This window comes from Neofelis nebulosa, chromosome 1 (genome assembly GCF_028018385.1).
Source record: "Neofelis nebulosa isolate mNeoNeb1 chromosome 1, mNeoNeb1.pri, whole genome shotgun sequence".
NCBI lineage: Eukaryota > Metazoa > Chordata > Mammalia > Carnivora > Felidae > Neofelis > Neofelis nebulosa.
Window position 1 is genome coordinate 228,782,165 of NC_080782.1, and position 13,831 is coordinate 228,795,995.

Below are 13,831 nucleotides of genomic sequence, written 5' to 3' on the forward strand. Positions count from 1 at the left end.
TAGCGGCCCAGGAAGAGGAAGGAACACAGGTGGCAGCACTGGGGCCTGGGACGTTGAGAGAGCCTCGGAAGTGGGGGCTAGGCAGGTGGCCTGGGTACGTGGGAAGAGAAATCCCTGAACTGGAAGCCCATGGCCAGGTAGCGAGAAAGCAGAGGACCTTACATGGGGAGAAGGGGGCCTGGCCACGCAGGAAGGGAGGAGAGGGTCCTTGAACCCTGGGAGCTCTGGCACCCAGCAGAGGTGACTGGCGACTGGCAAAACAGGTAAAATAACCTTAAACTTTATTATTATTTTATAAAAATGCGTGTACACCCAAACACATATTGCATAGTGTTACTGCTTTCGTCTTGTTTTGTTTTTATTTTAAACACGCGTCCCAAATTTCTAAAGCAGACCCCCAAAGGCCATTTAAATGACCACTTTACGAAATGGTTAGTTACGGCTTCCTCCTTATTTTGAATGGAAATGATGGTTAATCTTACAAAAAAAAAATTTTTTTTTTAAGTGGTTTTCATTAGCGAGCTGGGTATGCATTATTTTAATAGGAAAATTGAAGTATTCTACCGAAAGTGCCTACGAAAGCATTTTATCCAGTCAGCTGTGGAGGAAGTTGGGAAGCATCTTGGAAATCAGTGCAAAAGGAGCACGGAAACTGCCCTTGCTTAGTATGAAACTAGTTTTAATCACGTTTATCACCCACTCTCCATTGGGAGGTAGCAATCCCCTCGAACCCTGGAATTCCTATGTCTTTGGAAATGAAGGCAAAGCAGGATCCCTGGTAACCTCTTGATTGTGGCAATGGATGAGTCAGATGCAAGCAGAGACCAAATGGTCCACTTTGCAAGGTGCCTCTACCTGGTGGAGGAAAAGAGCCTTTCTGCCCTCTTGGGGACACTGTGGTGACTTCTGGGGACACTGAAGGCCTCATACGATGAATTCTGTCTGGGAGGGAGTAGTTGGTGGCAAGTCTTGCCTAGAACGATGGTTGCTTTGGTAGATTCAAGAGTTCCCTGCGCTCATGTGACCTGACCTTAGGTATGCCCCTTCTGGTTTCTTAGACAGAATTGACCGAAAAACCTCACTCCTTGCCTTTCTTCCTAAACAAAGGAGCCAGTGCAGTGTTTGTTCTGGCAGCCTGTGGTTTTGATCCTCTCTTCTGATTGGAGCTTGAGCAGGGAAAGGGTAGTGCTAGGCTCTTTCAGAGGCAGCTCTTTGAAGTTGGGTATACCGGTGACCTTAATCTAGTCGGGACAAGAAGACAGGCTACTAAGGTGTCTAGTGTCTCTTAGCTGTCCTGGGTCTGAAAACTGCCGTTAGACAAAGAAAATAACTTGTAACAAGGTGGAATCCTCGAATTATTTTCATAATCCTTTCCCCCTACCTTTTCTCATGTGAGTAGTTGCAGCCTAATTCTGCCTTAATACATATGAAATATTATTATCATTACATCTTACCATCCTCTCTTTCCACTTTGATAAACTTGGCAAAGGGAAGTGACACATGGCTTATGATTTTATTGTGATGCCTTAGAATTACATATTAAATCACAGTAGTCTTCTGGTCAGATCTTAAATTGGGGAATAATTTAGATGAACTGATATTTATATATATTTTTTATGTGTAGGCATATAAATCCAAACATTTGTATAACTTGTGCGATATTATGGCTTTCTTGACCTAAATCTTCAGTAAGTATTTGAACAAGTAATGATTTATGGCATAAAAAAACAAACAGCTGATAAATAAGAGCACAATTTTCATTAAAAATTTAAACCAACAACTTGGCCTTGTAATTTAGACAAATAGGAGCAGAGAGAATAGAACAGACTTTCTCACAAATTATATGGTTTTTGTGAGCTGCGTAGTTACAATTTTGCTGTTATAGCAAAATCAGAATTAGAACTCAAAGTTAAGTCAATTTTAAATGTCTGCATGTTTTACATGAACTATATATTTGTTAATATATTGAGAAGTGAACCGTACATTTAACTGTAAATACATCTTTAATGTCTAAAAGACTTGGGGAAACTTACATACTGATACCACACTTTTCTTAGCTTAAAAATTAGCTGGTCAGCATTTCTGCCTGGTATTCAGTACTCAGCTAGTTTTGACATGGGATTAATTTCCATAATAAGGATGACAGCTGAATTCTTCACTAGGAATTTTGAAAACCCAACAGTCCTTTTAAAATCAATTCCTCTCCCCTCCAAATTACAATCTTTTCTGTTTGTCAGCAATTACCTTGCATTTCAGAAGCTGTTATTACTTCTATTACATTTGCTCATGGTAGCTAGTAATTAACCTCCTGTTCAAACATTTCAGTTTTCATTAATTTGTATGAAATCAAGTTGATTTTCTGCATAGGGCTGAAAAATATATGAAAAAGTAGAAGAGCCTTTTTTTTTTTTTTAAGGACAGATGGCCTTTCAGGGACATATGTTGCTTATTCATAGACCTACCTTTGCCATGATACATTTAATTTCACAATATAGCTATAATAGTGAGGTGAGGGACAGATGTTGGGGCTGGTGGGCAATTTGTGACCTTTTAGCCCACATCATTCCGGGGAAGATGACCAAAGGGTCAAGGAAGCCCAGTTTGAGAAGTAGTCCAAAATGTATAACCTTAGGAAGCAGGCATCCTTGGAAGGTACAAAGTGGAGCCCTTCATACATAACAGGTGAGGTGAATTTTCCTTAAAATTTGTGAAGTTGCTTTCTCTGAGGGAAAATAGTTTGGATACACGAGACTAGCCAAAGTCTACTATTCATTCACTCCTTTTACAAATATTTTTGAGCATCCATTTTATACCAGGCAATAACTGGGTATGGAACAGCAATTAAAAATGATTCCTGCCCTCAAAGAGCTTTTTGTTCCAGGCAGAAAGATGGTAAACAGGTAGTTATGGTGAAGCATAATTAGTGTTTATTTCACCGTGGGGGACATAGATATATAAACAGGGAGCGTTTGGAGCTTAGAGAAAAGAAATAAAACATGCTGTAGAGATTTGGAAGCAGCATCCAGATCTGACAATAAAGATGATTAAAGTAAAAAAAAAAAAAAAAATGGCAGGGCAGATGGTATAGTCTACATATATCCTAGAAAGGGGGAGCCCAAAGAACAAGAATTTTCAGCTGTGTTTATCCAGTACCTTCCAAAGGAGAGCAATAAACTGTGATGTCCAAAAATAGCCCATAAGTATGTCTCTACTGGCTCTGGGACAGACTCCACAGCAACTATCTCATGAAGAAATCAACCTCCCAAGAACTTGGGTAAGAGGAAGAAGGTTCTAGTGACTTTAGTTACCAAGACCCAGTCCCTAACAATGTGCTCAACTAGAGGTACACAATTAAAATCAGATACCTCTGGCTGCAGAGTTGAGTTCTCAGGGAGTAGCCTCTCCAAGATTCTACACCAAGGGAAAAATAAGTTTCAATGGGATGATGGAGCCATTGTAGTTTAAATAATTTTTTAAAGTTTTGAGTTGCCAGATCTTTGCTGAAAATCTCTTATTAGAGGAAGTCAAGAATTTGGATTTTACACAATCTTTCATAGGTCTAAAATTCATTTCACAACTCATGTTAATAGGAAGTCATTGCATCCTTAAAATTAACTGTCATTTACTGGTTATATCCTTTCCATTAATAGTCCTATTTGTACCAGTTTTTCTTTGCAAATCAATTATTGTACCATCAATTTTGTGACACAGTAGATTCCATAAAATAGTTTTCCTGTGTTTCACATTTGTCTCTAATTATCTCAGTCCCTAATCTGAAAGTGTTATAGAATTTCCATGTCAGCTGCCTGTGTCTTATTGTCTAAATACTGTATCTGAGGACAGGCTCATTCTGTGTTAACGTCAGCAGCCATTAATATTATCTGCCTATTAATATTTTTGTTCATTCAATCCTGTTGTCAGGAAATCACAGAATATTTGTAAAATTTGTTTTGCCTCAGTCCTTTTATCGCTCATCTATAGTAGTATCAACCGTAGTCACAGCAAATGACGTTAGTTCCCATTCTAAACTTAGATTCTTCGCAGTGCACCTGGGTGGCTCAGTTGGTTGAGCTTCCAGCTCTTGGTTTCAGATCATGAACCTTACAGTTCATGAGTTCAAGCCCTGCGTTGGGCTCTGTGCTGACCCTGTGGAGCCTGCTTGGAATTCTCTCTCTCCCTCTCTGTCTCTGTCCCTCCCCTGCTCATGTATGCAGGTGTGTGTGCACTCTCTCTCTCAAAATAAGTAAAAACTTAAAAAAATTATAAACTTAGATTGTTAGAAAAACAAAATTTTCCATGCTAAAGACAAAAAAAAAAAAAAATCCAAACTTTGCCGTAGAACTATTATACCATTTTGATTACAATCAGAACTATTTAGCCTAAAGAATTTATATAGTCCTCACTTGTGAAAATTCTATCTGGATAGAAGACATCTCAAATTCATATAACTTTTCCTATAGCAACAATGAGTCATAAAGTTGTCTGCATGTATGTATATGTGTTCTGTTTTAGGCATTTGATATATTTTCTGACTAAATGAGGCAGCTTAGTTATTTGTTCATATTGCCAAAATTGTTTTATTATCATTGATGAACCTTTTCTCTAGTCCGCAGTCAAAACCACTGTATCCATCTGAAGTGCATTGTGTTCTATATATGAAGAGCCTTAGCTAAACAAACCCTAGGATTATAAAAGCCCCTTGTCACTGCTGTCCTTCCATCTATCTGACCCTTATGTTGCAGAGTAACATCACCTAGACATCTCTGTCTAACCTCCCATCTCTGATTCCTCTTTCCCCCTGGAGTTCCCTTGCTTTCTTCCTCTTTTGGGTGGTGGCCCAAGCCACTGAAGATTTCATAGTTGGAGAGACTTTCCCATCCACCCCTCTCCCTTCCACATGCAAACCTCTCAAATGGAGCTCATTGTGTGCTATTGCCACCGTGTGGTCATATCTCTTCCCTTGATGAATTCCCAAATCCCTGAGCCTACAGATAATGTAAGTGTACAAGAGGAGAAACACATTCATTGCTTTAAATTGCTTTCTCAAGGCTGTATGGGTTTTTTTTTTTCTCTTAATTTTAGTAAATTCAGAATTTGGCACTCATTGAAAAATATGCTTAGACCTGGCAAGCTAGAAGACTACTTGGAGGTCATGTCATTAAACCCTGACCTATATAGGTGAGGACACATGGGTTCAGACTTCTCTTTTCTCAATAAAAAAAGAAGTCATTATTAAAGAGAGAAATTAACAGCAACATGCAGAAGGTTGAAACTAGACCACTTTCTCACACCATTCACAAAAATAAACTGAAAATGGATAAAGGACCTGAATGTGAGACAGGAAACCATCAAAACCCTAGAGGAGAAAGCAGGAAAAGACCTCTCTGACCTCAGCCATAGCAATCTCTTACTCGACACATCCCCAAAGGCAAGGGAATTAAAAGCAAAAGTAAATTACTGGGACCTTATGAAGATAAAAAGCTTCTGCACAGCAAAGGAAACAACCAACAAAACTAAAAGGCAACCAACGGAATGGGAAAAGATATTTGCAAATGACAGATCGGACAAAGGGCTAGTATCCAAAATCTATAAAGAGCTCACCAAACTCCACACCCGAAAAACAAATAACCCAGTGAAGAAATGGGCAGAAAACATGAATAGACACTTCTCTAAAGAAGACGTCCGGATGGCCAACAGGCACATGAAAAGATGTTCAACGTCGCTCCTTATCAGGGAAATACAAATCAAAACCACACTCAGATATCACCTCACCCCAGTCAGAGTGGCCAAAATGAACAAATCAGAAGACTATAGATGCTGGAGAGGATGTGGAGAAACAGGAACCCTCTTGCACTGTTGGTGGGAATGCAAATTGGTGCAGCCGCTCTGGAAAGCAGTGTGGAGGTTCCTCAGAAAATTAAAAATAGACCTACCCTATGACCCAGCAATAGCACTGCTAGGAATTTACCCAAGGGATACAGGAGTACTGATGCATAGGGGCACTTGTACCCCAATGTTTATAGCAGCACTCTCAACAATAGCCAAATGATGGAAAGAGCCTAAATGTCCATCAACTGATGAATGGATCAAGAAATTGTGGTTTCTATACACAATGGAATACTACGTGGCAATGAGAAAGAATGAAATATGGCCTTTTGTAGCAACGTGGATGGAACTGGAGAGTGTGATGCTAAGTGAAATAAGCCATACAGAGAAAGACAGATACCATATGTTTTCACTCTTATGTGGATCCTGAGAAACTTAACAGAAACCCATGGGGGAGGGGAAGGAAAAAAAAAAAAAAAAGAGGTTAGAGTGGGAGAGAGCCAAAGCATAAGAGACTCTTAAAAACTGAGAACAAACTGAGGGTTGATGGAGGGTGGGAGGGAGGGCAGGGTGGGTGATGGGTATTGAGGAGGGCACCTTTTGGGATGAGCACTGGGTGTTGTATGGAAACCAATTTGACAATAAAATTCATATATTAAAAAGAAAAAGAGAAATTATCATGGCACGTTACAGGATCATACCAACAGTACTGTCCAATAAAACTCTGCAATGATAGAAATGTTCTGTATCTGCACTGTCCAGTATAGTGATCAGTGGCCAGATGTAGCTGTTGAGCATTTGATATGCCAATGCAACTGAAGAACTGCATTTTTAATTTAATTTACATAGTCACATGTAGCTATTGGTCAAGGCAGGATAAAATATTTAGTGGTTGGGAACAGTCATAGTGCATTAATAGACATCATGGACAGTTTCATTCTACAGTATGCAAATGTAAGTGTTTTCCTTGACTAACTTCCTCCTAAGTTATTCTTATACTTCTATAAATTATTCTTACATTTCATAATTTGGGGTAAAGTGCACCAATAATTAATGATATGAAAGCATGTATTCATTGTAGGTTCTTTGAGAGACATTGAGTTCATGCAGTTCATAAAGAAGACCCATTTATAAATGAACAAGGAGAGTTTATCCAGAAATTACATGTTCCTTGTCAAAATGAAATGCTTATGCTTTTCCCTGGTCAGACAATTGTCTAGAGATAGAACCAGAACAAACTGAAAGATCAAGTTGGATTCTGTTAATCTGGTGAACTAATCAAATATTCACCATTTAATTTTATAGATGTAAGTACACTTAGATTTGCTGGATGCTGGCCTTGTATAACAGTTAATATAAGTTGAAGCTTAAGCTTCATTTTTGTTACTCAAGTTGTATGTTGAATTTTGTGAGCAAATCCATACTCTCCTTCCCTAATTTAAGAATTCACCTTTCTGGGGCACTTGGGTGGCTCATTTGATTAAGTGGCCAACTCTTGATTTCCACTCAGGTCACGATCTCACCATTTGTGAGTTGGAGCTCCACTTCGGGCTCCGCACTGACAGTGCAGAGCCTGCTTCAGATTCTCTCTATCCCTCTCTCTCTGCCCATCTTGTACTTTCTCTCTCTCAAAATAAATAAATAATCTCTCTCAAACTTTCTGCTTGTACTTTCTCTCTCTCTCTCTCTCTCAAATAAATAAACTTAAAAACAAAATTCACCTGTCAGACTGATCCCAGTGTTTGTGAAATCTTCATCCCTCCACCAATACTTCATCAGCACCCAAGACCTGTCCTTATTGGGATCTATATTTTTGTTTGTTTGTTTCTTCCTGACTGAGGAGACACTTAGAATGCACTTCTGCTTTCCAGAACATATGTAGTTGATGTATGCAGCATTGTGTTCACAGTTCTGCTTCTTGAGGTTACTGTAAACAAATAATTTTTATTATGAGTTTCCTTGATTGAGGGGTTGCTTTTTGATAGATTCCATAGTGATTCCCCTCATATATTAACTTGATAAAGCAAGAACACTATAGTGATTAAGAATTCTAGAGATGTGCTAGGGATACATTAGGAACGTTGTTTTAACATGATAAGTTTTTCGGGTAGAACTTTTCTGGCAGAAATCTTTATAATTACAATGAAGATAGAAGATATATAGCTACAGCTATGAGTTTCTTTGGATTTCAAATCCAAGAGAATTCATTTAGAACAAATTATAAATTTTTACTGAAGATGGCAGAAACAGTTGCTAAAAAGAAGAGAAACAGAGTTTGTAATTTAGGCTACAGGGAGAGAAAGGAAGCTGGTAAGCTAAAGAGATCAGTCTAACAGTGTGTTGTTATGCCAATTCTTTGGGGAGATAATCCAGAAACTTATTTACCCAATTAATGAAAACAAGTTCAAATGAACAGTGATGAAGTCATGTGTACTTTATAAATGGGATTTGACAATGAGAGAATACTGTGAGCAATTTCTGAGGTGATGAAAATAATACTTTCTTTGTTTCTGTTTGCTGGCTTTGAATCCACGGGTAGTATGTTATCCCACTAGAGTTGAACCATTTTTAAAATTTTTTTTTTAACGTTTATTTTATTTTTGAGACAGAGACAGAGCATGAACAGGGGAGGGGCAGAGAGAGAGGGAGACACAGAATCTGAAACAGGCTCCAGGCTCTGAGCTGTCAGCACAGAGCCCGACGTGGGGCTCGAACTCACGGACCGTGAGATCATGACCTGAACCGAAGTCGGATGCTTAACCGACCGAGCCACCCAGGCGCCCCAGTTGAACCATTTTTAAGTTGTCTTTGTTTTGTAAAAAGCTAGCTTCTGATCCTTTTACTAAAGGAATACAAAAAAAAAATAGTTTTGTTGGTAAGTCAAGAGGAATAGCCAATATGAAAACTTGTCAAATCCTGATTAAGATTTCTATTGATTTAAGCAAAGATCAAGGCAACAGGAAGAAACACTCCATGATAATTGAAAACCATAGAGAGAAATAAAGGAGGGAAGCTTCTGAAGCCAGGAGGAACAGAGCCGGGCGTGTTCCCCAAATATACGCAACACACAGGGTGCAATGCTCTGCCTTCCTGCTAATGTTAATAAACTTTAATCTGTTCAGGATTAACCAACCATCTGTCAGTTCAACAACAGCAATGCTTTCTGTGCAATGAGTAAAATGGAAATTCCAACACATAAGAGTGAATTAATAATTTGTAGTAATGTATTCTAAGAGTATTTCAGGATAGAACTGATTTAAGCATATTTGTTTAAATTTTAAGTCATTAATCAAAAAGACTTAATCATTTTTTTTCCCTATAAACTATATAGGGCCTATTCATTTTTCACTTTGAAATTACACTTTTGGGGAGAGAACCTGAGTTATATACAATCAAAATTGCATACCACTTCTTTTCCTGAACATTGTTATGTTCCTTTTGGGGGAAAATGTATACTGCATGTTATCTTTGGGAAAAATCTTATAATTTAAGCGTTGAAGTCCATTATTTCTGTATATATATTAAATATATATATTAAATAGGAATTATTTTGCTGGGGGGCACCTCATTGACTCAGTCGGTTAAACATCTGCTCTTGATGTTGACTCAGGTCATGATCTCATGGTTAGTGAGTTCGAGCCCCTTACTGGGCTCCATACTGACAGTGTGGAGCCTACTTGGTATTCTCTCTCTTTCCCTCTCTCTCTGCCCCTCCCACACATGTGCACACCCTCTCTCTCAAAATAAATAAACTTTTAAAAAGGAATTATTTTGCTGATACTACTGGTTTTCAGAAATAAAATAGGCATAAATCCCCCCCCAAAATTCTGATTTCCATGGTGCCTATAAATTAGCCTCAAATCTGGCTTCTACTACTGTCTTTGATTTGTTTAATCTATATGTAGAACTTTTTAAAAGCTTAGTTGAATCTATTCTTATACCTTGCCATGATAAGTTTAGTCGCAATTTATAAATTGATTATTTTGTTGTAGTTGTTAGGAACAAAATAATAAATAGTACCAAGCACTTTGGTTTACATTTTTATATCTGATTTTTAAAAATCAGATATTTTTTTTTAAACCTGATATTTATTTTTGTTGGGCATCTGTATAAGTAGTTTTTAGAACTTATTTATTTATTTAAAGTAGTCTCTGTACCCAATGTGGGGCTTGAACTCACAAACCTAAGATCAACATGCTATACTGACTGAGCCAGCAAGGCACCCCTTTAGGACACATTTAGAATAAAAGTGAAATAATGATTGCTATTTTCTCTCTAACAACCTGTCAGACCTTTCCTATGGTTCAACTATAAGTAAGCAGAGTTTGGATTCATGGAGAGGCTCTCGGCTGAGAATCAGAACTACATAAAGCTATACAGTTTTATTGTCCCACAAAAATGTGTATTCATTCTGTGGCTTTTCAGCAAACATTTATCAGGCACCTAATATGTGCCAGGAATGATCTTAGGTATTGCGAATGTGACAGTACCCAAGAAAGACATAGATTCCTGTTCTCACAGAATTTTCAATTTACTTCCTGTTTTTTTTTTCCTAATAGTGGCTGTGGATCAATCCTACCAACTTTAAAAATTCCATATTACACTCTAGATTTAGAACAGTGACATTTGGGGGCTCCTGGGTGGCTCAGTTGGTTAAGTGTCCAATTCTTGATTTCGGCTCAGGTCATGATCTCACAGTCATGTAGCCTGCTTGGGATTCTTTCTCCCTTACCTTCTGCTCCTCCCTGTCTTGTGCTCTCTCTCTCAAAATAAATAAATAAACTTAAAGAAAAAAGTGACATTTTGCTCTTGCACAAGGGCCCAAGCTCATCCCTCTGGAGCACATTTGGTTCCCAAGACCATGAGCATCTTGGTGATGCCTAACGTGACAGGGTATGGCAGTGACTTCACTCTGAATCCACTCCCAGAGGGGGTCACCCACCCAGAAGCCACGTCTACAGGTCTTCTCATCCCTGCCTCAGTCAGTTAAGAAACCATCTCTGGTCTAGATCTAAGGTCTCTCTGGCCAGAATTAGCCAGGGATATTTAGAGACATGATAGAGCTGCCCATTCCCAGTGCTGTAACCAGAATTTTAGGGCAACTCTGTGCTCTGTGAGAACAGGACTCTCTAAGGTTCTATCGGGGGCCCCTCACCTCTCATCACCCTGCGTTCTCTAGCAGCCTCAGGCCGTAGCTTTCTGCTGCCTGCTGCCTGATCTTCCTATAGTGCTTAGAATGCCTTGTGGTAAAACTTAGAATGCTTTTTTGCAGTATCACAAATATATATTTTTTAACTTTATGAGGATGTGATTTTTTCCTTCATCAATCTGAAATTATGCATTTAAAAAATTCATTCAACATTACTGAGCTGCTACTTGGTGCCAGGAGCAGTTACAGGAACAAGGATAGCAGAGTAATACAGAATCAGCAAAGTTCTTCCCATCAAAGACTTTATTTCCTATTGGGGGAAACAAAAACAAAGAGATAAATATATAATGAGAACGAGTGATAAATGCTAGGAAGAAAATCTAAAGCCAGGGTAAGAGGTGAAAGAGTCAAAGGAGAACCCACCCTTTACAAGGCAGTCTGGGAAGACTTCTGATCAGGTGACATGTGAACAGAGATCTGAATAAAGAGACAGTAAACCCCATGGCTGTCTGGAAAGAGTTCTAGGCAGAGGAACCAGCAGGTACAAAGACCCTCAGAGGGAATTTGGCACGTGTGTTAGTTTGCCGTGGCTGCCATAACAAAGTCCCGCAGGCTGGGTGGCTTAAACAACGGAAACTCATTCTGTCACTGTTCAGGAGGCTGCAAGTCTGAGATCAAGGTGCTGGGAGGTGTGGTTTCTCCTGAGGCCTTTCTCCTTGACTTGCAGCCGGCCACCTTCTCCCGGTGTCCTCACACAGCCTTTTCTCTGTGTGTGCACTCCTATTGTCTCTCCCTCTTGTGAGACTATCTGCTTAGATTACAGCTTCATCTTTATCACCACGTTGAACCTTGATTACCTTTCTATCGGCCCTATCTCCAAATGTGGTCACAATATGGGGTAGGGCTTCCACATGTGAATTTTAGGGGGACACGGTTCTGCCCGTACAGAGTGAGAAATAGTGATGTCAGAAACAATTATGTATCAGCATTGCATTCAAAAAAGGACATATGATTTATTAGAACTCATATTCATGTGTTTATTCAGGAATTTTTTTATTAAGCATTCACTCTATGTGAGATACCATGTTTAGGACTGGGAGTTAGAGTCTTGAACATGAAGAATTTGCTGGGGAGCAGGAGATGTGATACCCCCACACCGAGCCACAAGACACATCAGATGAATGTGGCTTACAGTAGGAAAAGACTTTGCCAGTTTTTAATTTGATGCCTTTAACCTTGCCTTTATCTTGTTTTCTTTCTTACATTGCTCTTTTTCATTGATAATTATTCTTTACTTACACCCATAGAAGAATAGAAAGAGTTTTATTTTTCCTGCTAAGGAACAACTTTCAAAAGAAAGACATTTTATGTTGTTGTGGGGTTTTTTTGTTGTTATTTATTTATATTTTTTTAATGTTTATGTACTTTTTAAATTTTTTTTAATGTTTACTTATTTTTGAGAGGGAGAGAGACAGAGTGTGAGCGTGGGAGGGGCAGAGAGAGAGAGGGAGACAGAATCCTAAGCAGGCTCCAGGCTCAGAGCTGTCAGCCCAGAGCCCGACGCAGGACTTGAACTCACAAACTGCGAGATCACGAACTGAGCCAAAGTCGGACACTCAACTGACTGAGCCACCCAGGCGCCCCTTTAATGTTTCTTTTTGAGAGACAGAGTGCAAGCAGAAGAGGGGCAGAGAGAGAGAGGGAGACAAAGAATCAGAAGCAGGCTCCAGGCTCCCAGCTGTCAGCACAGAGCCTGATGCGGGGCTGAGATCATGACCCGAGCTGAAGTTGGGTGCTCAACCGACAGAGCTACCCAGGCACCCCTATTTATTTTTATTAAAAAAAAATTTTTTTAATGTATGTTTATTTTTGAGAGAGAGCAGAAGCAAGGGAGGGGCAGAGAGAGAAGGAGACACAGCTGTCAGCACAGAGCCCGATGTGGGGCTCAAACTCACGAACCATGAGATTATGACCTGAGCTGAAGTTGGACTCTCACCTGACTGAGCCACCCAGGTTCCCCAAAGACATTTTATTTTGATCCCTAGAGCCTTTAACAGAAATTTTATCTCCTTGATACTTTTTAAAAAATATTTATTTATTTTGAGAGAGAGAGTCTGTTAGCAGGGGAGGGCCAGAGGGGGAGCGAGAGAGAATCTTAAGCAGGCTTCCATGCTCAGTGCGGAGGCTGACATGGGGCTCCATGCCATGACACTGGGATCATGACCTGAGCCGAAACCAAGAGTCAGCTGCTCAACTGACTAAGCCACCCAGGCAGCCCAACAAATACAATATTTTTAAATATTAGCACTCATTAATTTATTATCTCTGAGTCCAAATCCATAAATAACATCTAGTCTGTGTTTTTGCTAAATAGATTTCATCTCACTTTGTATCATTGTGTGAGCACTAATACATATTTTTATGGAGTAAATGCATTATCAATATGATTAATCTTTGAACACAAGCAATATAGTACCATACATATAAAGGCCCATTCAACATAGAGTCCACTGAAGTAATTCAGTAGGTCTAATTTAGATTGTCCCAACAAGTAGCACAAAAAATTATAGGACCCTTGGTAGAGAAAGCTCTCTTCTCAGTCTGTGAGGTGGTAAGAGCCCAACAGTGGATGCTCCTGGCCATGTTCAGAGCTGGAAAGGCCCAGATTCAGCACTCGCCATCTTCTGTTGGAAAAGAGCTAGGGCTTACACGTCTGTGCAAAGTCAGGTAAAAACATAATTTCTTCCATGTAGACTGACATCTTTCTTACATTGAATTAAATAACTTGTTATGCTTTTTATGCATTTTAATATCTGTTCTGTATCTATTATAATGAAATTAAGGAAAAATATTGTT

The 13,831-nt window shown here is 39.2% G+C and overlaps 1 protein-coding gene across 1 annotated transcript in view; it reads left to right on the forward strand.

Annotated features, from left to right (window-relative positions):
- The first annotated feature begins 136 nt into the window (after positions 1 to 136).
- The window catches only part of SPART (spartin), a 92,084-nt gene continuing 78,389 nt past the window's right edge, over positions 137 to 13,831 (forward strand). The window contains exon 1 of the mRNA XM_058687349.1: positions 137 to 263. The gene's annotated coding sequence lies outside the window, so the exon portion shown is untranslated. The remainder of the gene's footprint in view (positions 264 to 13,831) is intronic.